Raw genomic sequence first — 1,835 nt, forward strand, 5'->3', positions numbered from 1 at the left:
TTTTCATGTTAAGGTTCTCAGGTGAGATTTTCATGTTAAGGTTCTCAGGTGAGGTTTTCATGTTAAGGTTCTCAGGTGAGGTTTTCATGTTAAGGTTCTCATGAGGTTTTCATGTTAAGGTTCTCAGGTGAGTTTTTCATGTTAAGGTTCTCAGGTGAGATTTTCATGTTAAGGTTCTCAGGTGAGGTTTTCATGTTAAGTTTCTCAGGTGAGTTTTTCATGTTAAGGTTCTCAGGTGAGGTTTTCATGTTAAGGTTCTCAGGTGAGTTTTTCATGTTAAGGTTCTCAGGTGAGTTTTTCATGTTAAGGTTCTTAGGTGAGGTTTTCATGTTAAGGATCTCAGGTGACGTCTTTAGATGAGTTCCACATCAGAGTAATGACACAGCAGAGTGTGGAGCGTCACCACACCCTGACTCAACAGTTACCTACAGTCTGTCTTCATTGTAAACACCTGGGCTGAAGGTGACAGCAAGTTACCTGTCTAATTCTACACAACTCTTATAAAAACAATAAAACTGAGTTTTGTCTCTTTTTTTAATCTCTTATCTTAAGTATGTTGTTGTTGTTGTTTTTGTTTTTGTTGTTGTTGTTGTTGTTCTTGATGATGATGATGATGATGATGATGATGATGATGATGATGATGATGATGATGATGATGATGATGATGATGATGATGCTGTAGTTAGAGCTATTGGTCTTTCTCAGTAGAGTTTATGTTTTGTCCCACTAACCAAAGACCTGCATGTTAGGTGTCCAGGTGTTTCTGCAAAGGACAGATACCTTTATTTTTTACAGTGTTATTTTATATTTCACAGCGTAGATATTTCTGACAGTGCTACATAGTTAAATATTTTACAGTTTAAAGTTTTGTATTTCACAGCATTTTACAGTGTATAGATTTTCTTTACAGTAACTACGTATATAGTAATATATTTTTACAGTTTATAGTTATTTTTTACAGTGTACGTCTGAAGAAAGCCAGTTTACTCAAGGTGAACAGGGTCTGACCTGAACCAGGACTCTGAGCAGGTTTTCCTGGAAACAACAATGACTTCATTTTAAAGTCAAGATCAAAAGAATCAGATTTATTCTTCTAGAACTCAGGAGAACATCTGGTTCCTTCACGGTACTCAGAAATATGTAAAAATTACATTTTCTCTGAAACATAGTGCTGAATGCTAAATGATGTTTAATGCAGCATCTGAAACTACTGTAGCATGGTTAGCTAAAAGTGCACAATGCTAATTAAAAGTAGCACAGTGTATGCTAAGTTTTTTTAATTAGCTGAAGTCATCAAATAGCTATCTAAAAGCAAATGTAGTTTAAAGTAACAAAAGATTAGCTAAAAGCATCAAAAAGCAGGATGAAACTACTGTAGCAAACTTAGCTAAAAGTAGTAAAGCTATCTAAAAATAACAAACATTTAGCTAGACTTTGCAAAGGTAGGCCTACTCTAAATGCATAAAAAAGCAAGCTAAAAACTACTGTAGCATAAGACTAGCTAAAAGTAAAAAATTGTTAGATAAAAGTAGCAAAGGTCCAGATGAAATCAGCAAAAGGCTAGCTAATAGTATAACAAACCTAGTTAAATCAGCAAAAGGCTAGCTAAAAGTATAACAACCCTAGTTAAATCAGCAAAAGGCTAGCTAAAAGTAGAAAAAGTTTGGCTGGAATTTGCAAAAAGCAAGGCAAAAACTACTCTAGCATAAGGCTAACTAAAAGTAACAAAATATTAGCAAAATGTAGCAAAGGTCCAGATTGATTGATTGATTGATTGATTGATTGATTGACTGATTGATTGATTGATTGATTGACTGATTGATTGATTGATTGAT

Source organism: Austrofundulus limnaeus, unplaced genomic scaffold, assembly GCF_001266775.1.
Source record: "Austrofundulus limnaeus strain Quisiro unplaced genomic scaffold, Austrofundulus_limnaeus-1.0 Scaffold1685, whole genome shotgun sequence".
NCBI classification, from domain to species: Eukaryota; Metazoa; Chordata; class Actinopteri; order Cyprinodontiformes; family Rivulidae; genus Austrofundulus; species Austrofundulus limnaeus.